A 10127-nucleotide genomic window follows, 5' to 3' on the forward strand; every position below is an offset into this window, starting at 1 on the left:
GCTCCTTGGAAGGAAAAGGAAGGAAAGTTATGACCAACCTAGATAGCATATTAAAAAGCAGAGACATTACTTTGCCAACAAAGGTCCATCTAGTCAAGGCTATAGTTTTTCCAGTGGTCATATTGGATGTGAGAGTTGGACTGTGAAGAAAGCTGAGTGCCGAAAAATTGATGCTTTTGAACTATGGTGTTGGAGAAGACTCTTCAGAGTCCCTTGGACTGCAGGGAGATCCAACCAGTCCATCCTGAAGGAGATCAGTCCTGGGTGTTCTTTGGAAGGACTAATGCTGAAGCTGCAACACCAATACTTTGGCCACCTCATGCGAAGAGTTGACTCATTGGAAAAGACCCTAATGCTGGGAGGGATTGGGGGCAGGAGGAGAAGGGGACAACAGAGGATGAGATGGCTGGATGGCATCACTAACTCAATGGACACGGGTTTGAGCAATCTCCGGGAGATGGTGATGGACAGGGCGGCCTGGCGTGCTGTGATTCATGGGGTCGCAAAGAGTCGGACATGACTAAGCGACTGAACTGAACTGAACTGAACTGAACTGATGGCTGATTCATACTGTTGTTTGGCAGAAACCAACACAATACTGTAAAGCAATTATCCTTCAGTTAAAATTAAATATTTTTTTTTAAGTTTAAATGAGGCTCCCAGGATGAGGCCTGATCCAATATGACTGCTGCTGCTGCGTCTCTTCAGTCGTGTCCAACTCTGTGCAACCCCATAGACGGCAGCCCACCAGGCTCCCCTGTCCCTGGGATTCTCCACGCAGGAACACTGGAGTGGGTTGCCATTTTCTTATCCTCCAATACGACTGGAGTCCTTGTAAGAACAGGAAGATGTGGGCACAGGCACAGACGGAGGGACAGACCTGCACAGATGCTGGGGGAAGACGGCCGTCCACAAGCCAGAGAGAGAGGCGGGGGACAGGTCCTTCCTTCACAGCTCTCAGCCGGAACCAACTCTGTGGGCACTGCAGACTCCCGGTCTCCAGAACCAGGAGAAAATAAATTGCTCCTACTAACCATCCAGTCTGTGGGACTTGGTCAGGGCATCCCTAGCAAACAAATACATCCTCCTGCACTCACCCCGTCACCAGCAAATGAGCTTCTCCTGCCCTTAGCAAAGGAAGGGGAATGCATTCAATAGCCGGCTGCTCTAGAGCGGGCAGTGAGGCATCAGGGGACACACCGCGAAGGGGGAGGAGATCAGGCCGGCGTTTGTTGGTTTGTTTTTCTTAAACTCCCTTATTCATTGGCTAACATAAACAGGAATAGCCAATTCAAGACGCACACATACAGATCATTACCCGTTGCTCTCATGACCAGGATCAAGACCCATAATCAGCCATTGCATTCTACACACTAAGCCCAGATCATTGCCTCAGAATCTTTTTTAACACAGTGCTCTAGGAAATCACTACAAATAAGATAAAATTGCAACTTGAGATGAAACTTACTTGCCCTATGAGGCAGAAGCTGCTTATTGCCTACCCAATATATATCTTCTTCCTTACTGAGACAGCCTTGTTTTTATTCAATAAAAGCAATATTTTTTCACCTTCTCTTCTCTCTAATACTGGTCAGTGAGACATAATGGGAGACACTGGTTGGAGGATGCCTCATAAGAAGGACAATTATCTGGAGTATGCTATTTTGCTATCCTTCCTGCTTTCTGGAATGAAACTGTGATGGCTGGAACTTTAGCAGCCATTATAATTTATGAGTTGACAATGAGGATAGATACTAACACTAAGAATAAAGGAAAAGAGATAAAAGGAATCTTTTCTTGTGATGATTCTACCAGCGTTTGATTGCCTACATCCAGACTCTTATGTGTTTAAACTATTATTTTGATTTTCTCAATGCATGCTGCCAGTCTTAAAATTTGACCTGAAACAGTGGTATTTTAGAGGCATTGTAGAACTGTTTACTCAGCACCAATTATCAACTTCTCAGGTGTGTCCTTCTATTACATTCTATTTTAGAGGCTGGAAAGCAAAAAATATAAAGATCTGTGTTCCTTCCTTGTAGCTAGGGAAGTCATATGAAATGTCAGCCAGTTCTGACCATGAAAATCTAAGAAGTCTGCTGGTGATTTTTGGAAAAGGCTCTTCCTTTTTTCTCCCTCCTCTTTCTGTCTAGAATGCGAATATGTAGCTGAGGGGCTCAGGAGCCAACTTCAACCATGAAGCAATAAGCATGAGGACAAAAGATGCCAACAAGTTAGAGATGGTAGGATGGAAATATAGGAAGGGCCTGGGTCCCGTATAGCGTGGGCAATTACACAAGCCCTGGACTGCTTGTCTCTGAACCTCTTGTCATGTGGAAACAAAGGAGCCTTATTTGTTTGAGCCACTTTGGATGGGATTGTTCTTATTTGTGGCTGAGTGTGTTCCTGACACCATCTCTACACTAGCTCTTCAGTTCTCAGTTGAGACATCACCTCCACTGGAATCACCCCAAACCTTAGGTTGGGTTTACTTCCTAGGGCAGCCAGAGCAAATTATCACAAACCGAGTGGATTAAACCTACATAAATTTATTCTCTCACGGTTCAAGAAGCCAGAAAATCAGGGTGTCAATGGGGCTGATTGATTCTCATTGACTCTCCTAGAGGCTCTGAAGGAGACACAATCCCCCAGGCCTCTCTTCCAGCTTCTGGCTGCTCTGGCAATCCTGATGTTCCTGGGCTAGAGCTGTATCACGCCAATTTCTGCTTCTGTCTTCACACGCCCTTCTTTCCTATGCATGTCTGTGTCCCTTCTCCTCTTCCTGTAAGGATACCAGCCATTGAATTTAGGGCTTACCCTAATCTAGTTTGACCTCATCTTAACTTCATCACATATGCAGAGATCCTATTTTCAAATAAGGTCACAGTACTGGCGGTTAGGACATATCTCTCAAGGGGACACAATTCAGCCTACTACTGTGATGATAGTAATTGCTCCCTTGGAGACCTATGGTATTATAATACCACATACCACACTCAACTCATTATATTGCAAACAGTCTTAAACTGGGGCTTCAGAAAAGGTTCTAGGTCCAGTGACCTCACCAATCATTTTGATGCCCTAGCCCCATTTTAAAACTCTCAAGACTCCATGTCTTTAATAGTAACAAGGGAATAAAAATACCTGCTCTGTCTATGGGCTTGATGTGAAAAGTCACTGAAATAATGACACAACTTTGAAAAACATAAAGATTTTTCAAGAAATAAGACCTTCTGGACTTCCTCTCCTTCTCCAATAGCATCATCATTATTTATCTCTGGTTTTCAAAATCTAAAGACAAAAAGGAGACTAGGAATGAACTTGGGTAGCTGGAATTGATGAGTAAAAATAAGCAAAGGCTTAACTTGTTTTCCACTTGCAGAGGGTGTCTCCAAAGGCAGCTTGGAGAGTGGGTCAGAGGAAAGCAGCAGAGGAAACAGGCTGGAGCTCTGGCTGGACCAGGGCTGAGTCTGACGGACGTGCCCCTGGGACGGAAGGCTGACGGGCCAGCAGGCCCTTCACAAGCGTCCCAGACAATCTACATCCTCCAAATTCTCTCTCACACTGACCTGGACCTCACAGCCTCTTTTTTAATATTTATTTATTTCTTTATTTGGCTGCAGTTGGTTTTAGTTGTGGCATATGGGATCTAGTTCCCTGACCAGAGATGAAACCCAGGGCACCTTCATTGAGAACTTGGAGTCTTAGCCAGTGGACCACCAGGGAAGTCCCCTTGCTATCATTCTTTAGGGGCTCTAAAAACATTAACTTTTTAAAACATAAGAAAAATATAGTAATTTAATAAAAGCACATGTTATGCTTATTTAGATTTAATGCACATTAATACTTCACACATTAATACTTCACCATATTTAGCCCCCTAAATATGATTACAGCTATGATACAAATCATAAAGAAACATTTGAAGACCCTTATGTACAATTCTATTTTCCTTCCTCATTTCCATTGTTTTGAAGTTGGTCTGTATCCTCCTGGGCATATTTTATGTTTATCTACATTGGGCTACTGTTCCAGTGGATGCAAAAGAGTTGGACAAGACTTAGCAACTAAACAACAACAAAAACAATATACGTAGGTAGCTATATTTTTTAAAGTTCAATATAATTTCCTATGTTTAAAATTTTTCATAAAAGCAATAATTCCATTGTATATATTAAATTATTATTTATTTATTTTTACTATGTGTGGACTTTCTCTAGCTGCGGCAAGCAGAGGCCACTCTCTAGCTGCAGTGTGAGGGCTATCTCTTCTCAATGAGAAGTAGCTTCTCTTACCGCAGAGCACAGGCTCTAGCATGCACAGGCTTCAGTAGCTGCCGCACACAGGTTCAGGGGCTGCAGCTCACAGGCTTGGTTGTCCTGCGGCATGTGAAATCTTCCCAGACCAGGGATAGAACCCACGTCTCTTGCATTGGCAGGTGGATTCTTAACCACTGGATCACCAGGGAAGTCCTCCATACATATTTTTTTGCACTTGCTTTCTTCATTCACTATGATTTTGAGATTTATCTATGTTGCTAAATATAAATCTAGTTGATTCATTTTAACTGCTAATATGATTACATTATATGAATAAACCACAATTTATTTTGCCGCTTCCCTGCTGAGGAGCAATTAGACTCTATCTAATTTTTTACATCACGCTGTTTCGATGAACAGCCTTCTATTCCCCTTCATGCCTACGTGAGTTTCTCTAGATCTACCAGTAACTCAAATAGCAGGGTTATACTGTATATACATCTTCAGGTTCACAGACATTCTACACTTCAATGTCATTTGAATTAACCATTTTCTTCAGTACGGTTTGCACTTTTGTGTCTTTTTTAAGGCATCTTTTTCTACACTTAATGTTCTGGAAACAGTCACATCTTTTTTTCCACCTGTTTACAAATAGAGCTTTTATCCACTTGGAATTTATTTTTGTGCATGTTGTGAAGTAGGGATCTAATTTTGTACCTCTCCATTCAAAAGGCTGGTTATCTAGAGGACCCATCCTTTGAAGGGTCCATTTCTTCTTTCACTCATACTCTACCCTGTGGCTATAACCATTCTTCTACATGTGATTCTGTGTGTGGGTAGGGCTGAGCATCAGCTCTTTGCTCTGCCCTCTCTGTCTATTTTGGCATGAATACTACATTTTCAGGTTAAGATAGCTTCATAATAAGTCTTCATAGTTATAGAGCAAGTACTTTCTAAATGCTTCAAAACTCTCTTGACTCTTCTAAGTGCCTTTTTACGGAAAAAAAAACCTTAGCTAGGTGATTGAAGGCTGACAACTTAAAGGAATAACATGTTTGATGGAACAGGCTTACCTAAAAACTCTTCAGCACCTTTTGTCACTGAGCAGAAAGCACATGTGGATAGAATCTCATCATCACACACCTTCAGACAAGGAGAGGAGTCAGGGTGTCTGACTGGTGTGGCCCAGGCTGGCAAAGAGCCGAGGGGGGCCCTCCCGGATCAGGAGAGGAGGGGAATGGCACACAGAGGCAGCGGCCCCATCTAGCATCTCCATGGCTTGCTGCAAGGAGCCCCCATCTACAGAGTCTCTAAGCCCCAGTTTTCTAATATGTAAGATGGATATAACAGTACCACTCAATTAAGTTGTTTTCTAGAAGATAGAGATAATGCATCTAACGCCCTACCTCGTATACATGAAAGGAGATGTTTAGTGAATAGTAGTTTCACTTTTTGGAGAAGGCAATGGCAACCCACTCCAGTACTCTTGCCTGGAAAATACCATGGGCAGAGGAGCCTGGTGGGCTGCAGTCCATGGGGTCTCGAAGAGTCGGACACGACAGAGCGACTTCACTTTCTCTTTTCACTTTCATGCATTGGAGAAGGAAATGGCAGCCCACTCCAGTATTCTTGCCTGGAGAATCCCAGAGACGGGGGAGCCTGGTGGGCTGCCGTCTAAGGGGTCGCACAGAGTCGGACACGACTGAATTGACTTAGCAGCAGCAGCAGCAGCAGCAGTTTCACTTTGTATCATTATTAACTAGCATCAGTTTTCTAGCACCCATTCAGCAATACTGACAACCCTCAACTTCCCAGAATATGTTTTCAAGCATCAGTTCAGGGTGCATTTTACCACTGTGGCAGACATTTCCAAAAGAAAGTCACCTAGTCATATCTGACTCTTTGCAACTCCATGGACTGTAGTCCTCCAGGCTCCTCTGTCCATGGGATTTCCCAGGAAAGAATACTGGAGTGGGCATCCATTTCCCTCTCCAAGGGATCTTCCCAACCCAGGGATAGAACCTGAGTCTCCTGCATTGCAGGCAGACTCTTTACCATCTGAGCCACTGAGGAAGCCACCCTGTCCTAATTGTGCAATGATTCTTCTCCCACCAAGAGGTGAAGTCAGTTTCCCTTTACCTTGAATCTGAGCTGGTGATGTCACTTGCATTGACCAACAGAATATGGTGGAAGTGACACTGGGCCAGTGCTGGGCCTTTCCCTTAAGACTTTAAAAGGTCTGGCACTCTGCTTTCATGCTCTTGGAGGCCAGTAGCCACGTTGTAAGGCAGTCCAGACTGTCTTCCTGGAGGATGAGCCTGTGTGGAGAGATAGACCGCAGGGAGAATGGAGGTACCCCGACTGACTGCCAGCATGCCCTGACCCCAGATATGAGAGACAGGGACCTTCGTGGACCTTTGAGCAGCCCATCTGCCAGCTGAATGCATTTGCTGAGTGACCCCATGTGGGGCTGAAGAACTGCCCGGTCAGCCCACAGAACTGAGGAAAATAAGAAACTTCGGTTGTTTAAAGTTAAAGTAATTTTCAGGGTGCTTTGTTACCCAGCAATTTTTTGTTACTGTTCAGTCGCTCAGTTGTGTCCAACTTTTTGCAGTCCCATGACTGCAGCACGCCAGTGTTCCCTGCCCTTTACCATCTCCCAGAGTTTGCTCAAATTCATGTCTGTTGAGTCAGTAATGCAGCAATAGATGACAAATAACTGTAGACACAACAGCTTAAATGTGATGATTATATTCCCCCAAAACTAGTAGGAAAGGCTGCTTAATCCATAAACGTGATACATTTGCCCTGAGAAATAATAGAAAATTGGACAGATGACTCCAGAATACCTAAAAAAATCCAAGAGGGCCCTGGGTATTGACATGCAAATGAAGATAAGAACTCCCCATCAGAATCAGACGCACTGGAAAAGGACTCACCATCTACCTGAATTCCTATTCTTTCCCCAGGGGCAATCTGTTTTTCAAAAAGGAAAGAGGAAAGAATCATTTAAAAAAAAAAAAAAAACCTTCAGTTCCAATCACTCTTCAAACTTAGGCAGAACGACTTTCACAGCCTCAGTCAAGTTTGTGAAAAAGTAATTTTCTACCTAATTTACTTTCACAGGATGCGGAGCTTTTCGGAGGCCGGAGGAAAAATCCCTTTCCGACAAGGGTGAGAATGGAACTAGCTTTCATCCAAGCTTCCCCTCCTTCTGGCTACTTTGCGCGTGTCAGGGGTACCAAGGACAGGCCCCACTGAACCCAGTAGGCACCCTGCTCCTAAGCCACCTGGAGAAACTCTCTATGGCAGGACTGGGAATTTACTTTTGATTCCCTGCCATCGTTGGTCTGTTAGCCCCACGGTCACAATAGATTAGAACCAGAAATCCTGGTTTCTTGGGGGCTGTTACATAGCTAAGAATATGAAGAAACTTGATGTGGTTTCTTGTTTACACAGGGGTCAAATAGCAGTGGAAGAAGCTGGAAACCACTTTTGATTTCAGCTTTACTAACTAATTCACAACAGTACGGGCAGATAAAAACCTTCCCAGGAAAGGAACGCAGGCAGGTAAATTACTGTGGCTTTCCAAGTGATCTGTCATTTTTTACTTATCTCCCCTTCTGTCTTTTTTCTTTTTAAAAGCTGCTCCTTTGCCTCATTATTTCCAGATATAAACAAAAGACTTTTTGTTAGGAAATGACCCTGAGTGAATGACACCATCTCCCAGCATGACATCTCTGAGTTTGGTGTCCTCTCCCCATACTTGCACACCCCCAACCTTTTCCTTTGTGTCCCAAATCCAACTGCAGGCTGTCATGAAGCATTAGTGATTTTTAATTACGGAGTCTAATTACCGTGATAGAAATGATCACGCAGAGAATAAGTCGGGCATGCATCAACACTCTCCAACCATTCCACTGGACTTCTTTCTGTGCCTTCCTGGACTCCCTTATTTTCCATCAAGAAGATGGCTGAATCCCCTTGCAACTTCTGGAATTAAGATGCATAAACTATGGGTCCATACAGTCAAAGCTATGGTTTTTCCTGTAGTCATGTATGAATATGAGAGGTGGATCATAAAGAAGGCTGAGTGCCATAGAATTCATGCTTTCGAATCGTGGTGTTGGAGAAGACTCTTGAGAGTCCCTTGGACTGCAAGGAGATCAAACCAATCAGTCCTAAAGGAAATCAATCCTAAATATTCATTGGAAGGACTGATGCTGAAGCTGAAGCTCCAATACTCTGGCCACCTGATGTGAAGACCCAACTCATTGGAAAAGACCCTGATGCTGGGAAAGATTGAAAGCAGGAAGAGAAAGGGGTGATAGAGGATGAGATGGTTGGATGGTGTTACCAACTCAATGGACATAAGCGTGAGCAAACTCTGGGAGATGGTGAAGGACAGGGAAGACTGGTGTGCTGCCGTCCATGGAGTCGCAAAGAGTTGGACATGATTGAGCGACCGAACAACAACAAACTATGGGTAGCTTTGACATAACAGAGAAGGAATGATCTCTGGCAGCCTCTAAACTCAACCTGTTCTTGGGAAGACTTGCTAAGTCCCAGGTTGGTTTTGCCACAAAAAGAAACAAGGGGAGAGAATACCAGAGTGGAGAGGACAGAATGGGCTCCCTGAACTGCCTTTGGTCAGCACGTGTTACAGACTGGGCTGGACACTTTACCCATGTATTTTTCATCCATTCTCACAGTAGATCTCTGAGTTAGGTGGCTCTATCCCCACGTTAGGGATGGTTTTCGCACCTCCTTCTGGAATCACCCCTCTGTAGCCATCTGGTCACCCTCTCTTTCTCCTCTGGGATCACTCGGTAATCACCTCGGAGCACTTTTCCCTAACCTCCCTCCCCTGGGCTCCGAACTCCCGCAGCAGCCAGTGGTTAAGGCCATTACAGCTGCTATTCTATTCTGTATGCTAATCATTTCTTTACTTTCTGATCAAACTCAACTAGACCCCTGGAGGGAAGAATTTGATCTTATTCATCTTTGAGGCTCTCAAATTTAGCACCATGCCCGGCATAAGGTCTGTGCTTAGTAAATGGTTGTGGAATGAGCTGAATACATTACCCCCCTCCCTTCCCACACACACATTTAGTAGGGGCTTCCCCAGTGGCTCCATGGTAAAGAATCTGCCTGCCAATGCAGGAGACACAGGTTTGATCCCTGAGTTGGGAAGATCCACTGGAGGAAGAAATAGCAACCCAATCCAGTGTTCTTGCAGGGAACAGAGGGGGCTGGTGGGCTACAGTCCATTGGGTTGCAAAGCATTGGACAGGATTGAGCATGTGGGCACCACACTCTTGGGGGGCAGGGCGGCATGGAGCTCCTGCAGATCCTTTTGATTTCCAAAGTCTTATCACAATAGCTTCTGTTTAACTCTTTTTATTAAGGAGTCGGAGTATGCAGAGCACTGTGTCTGAAAAAAGGAGAGAGAGGAAAACTCATTACCCAAGTTTAAATTGATGTTAAAGGTCACAGGGAATTTTCTGGCATGCTCAGAGGAGAGGCATCCGGTGATACGCTGCGGGTAAGAACAAGGGTTTGTCCTGCCGTTCTGTGTGGAGCGAATTAGCTGCTTGTGTAGACATCAGAGCAAGCCCATCCCTTTCCAACCCATCTGTACCCCCAGGGGTCACTAGGGCCAGGGGAACACAGCACCTCCTGCTGTCTTCCTTCAGAATACCGAGATTTCAGAACATGTTGAAAAATACCCTGGCTGAAAATTGAATCTCATCCCGTTTTGAACAGAATTGTGTCTCTAATTTTCATGCAGACTGACAGGCCCCACGAAATGTGGGACCTTAGTTTCCTGACCAGGATTCAAACCTGTGTCCTCTGCCTTGGAAGGCA

The 10127-nt window shown here is 44.5% G+C and overlaps 1 long non-coding RNA gene across 1 annotated transcript; it reads right to left on the reverse strand.

Moving 5' to 3' along the window:
• Window positions 1-32: 32 nt before the first annotated feature.
• LOC122431310 lies at window positions 33-8498 on the reverse strand. The gene is made up of 3 exons (XR_006266480.1): window positions 8287-8498; window positions 7996-7997; window positions 33-89 (listed from the first exon to the last, which is right to left on the reverse strand). It is a non-coding gene; the product is annotated as an uncharacterized LOC122431310 (long non-coding RNA).
• Between the last annotated feature and the right edge of the window lie 1629 nt (window positions 8499-10127).

Source organism: Cervus canadensis, chromosome 29 (assembly GCF_019320065.1).
Source record: "Cervus canadensis isolate Bull #8, Minnesota chromosome 29, ASM1932006v1, whole genome shotgun sequence".
Classification (NCBI taxonomy): domain Eukaryota; kingdom Metazoa; phylum Chordata; class Mammalia; order Artiodactyla; family Cervidae; genus Cervus; species Cervus canadensis.